The sequence below is a fragment of the Branchiostoma belcheri genome, unplaced genomic scaffold, assembly GCF_001625305.1.
Source record: "Branchiostoma belcheri isolate BF01 breed outbred unplaced genomic scaffold, Haploidv18h27 scaffold6, whole genome shotgun sequence".
Taxonomy (NCBI): Eukaryota; Metazoa; Chordata; class Leptocardii; order Amphioxiformes; family Branchiostomatidae; genus Branchiostoma; species Branchiostoma belcheri.
In genome coordinates, this window is record NW_017804242.1 from 337,052 (window position 1) to 338,140 (window position 1,089).

Genomic DNA, 1,089 nt, shown 5'->3' on the forward strand with positions numbered 1-1,089 from the left:
TTGACACAGTCAAATCCTCGGGCATTGTAGATGTACCGCACTGCTGAAGTTGTCCGCTGGCAGGCCATACTGGCGGAGCGCAGGCCAAAGGGAAACACAGTGTCAAAGTAGTATTGGTCATCCCACTGAAAACCCAGTAGATTGTAGTCTTTGGGGTCAACTGGTATTTGGCGATAGGCACGACTCAAGTCCCTCTTGAAGAGTAGACAGCCCTGCCCTTTGTCACGGATTAAACGCTCGAAGGCGGAGTGGCCTGGTAGAGGGATCGCCAAATGTTCTCCAAGGTAATGCTGTGGGGGTATTCCATCATTTACTGACCCTCCCGCCGGAAAGCTGAGATCAACGACGACGCGGCGGTGCATTGACTCTTTCTTGGGAACAGTCTGCAGCGGTGACGTCATAAAGGAAGGTGAGAATTGGGGATTCGAGAAAGGGCCCTGTATAGCGCCGAAGGCCATTTCAACACTTAAATACCTGTCGACATCTGCTGGGAACAGCACGGCTGACCGATGATTGCGGGAGGTCGGGGTGGGTGTTGTATCAAGCACATAACCGATAGGCCATCCGAAGTCCAAGAAATCACAGATCTCTTTGTCTGGGTAGTCCTGTAAAAGCTGGCGCCAGACCGGGACCTTCAACTTAGAAGGGACTGGGATCCTGCATGATTGGAAATTATACTGTCCGGAAGCCTCTACTGTGATATGCAGATCTCGGAAGGTGGAGATGTCCACGATGGCCACATTTGAGACTGTCTGGTCGGGTGGGTGAGAGAGTGTTTCTGATTCAGTGGACGTGCTTGAAGGGCAGCCGGAATCACCCTGACAAACTGACGGAGAAGAGTTGCTGTAAGCGCACAGCTCATCACCACAGGAGCGCGATGTCACGGAACAGGGCGGGTCACCGCCTGGGGACGGTACTACGGAGCAGTCCTGGCGACCGCATGGGAGCGATGCAACGGGACAGGACTGGGCACCGTGTGGGAGCGGTGCTACGGTGTGCGATACGCCTGGGAAAGGCACGGGGGGCGACGATGCTCTCTGCTGGTAACGACGGAGGCAGCGGGTGGTACAGATCTGGCCATAAACTAGG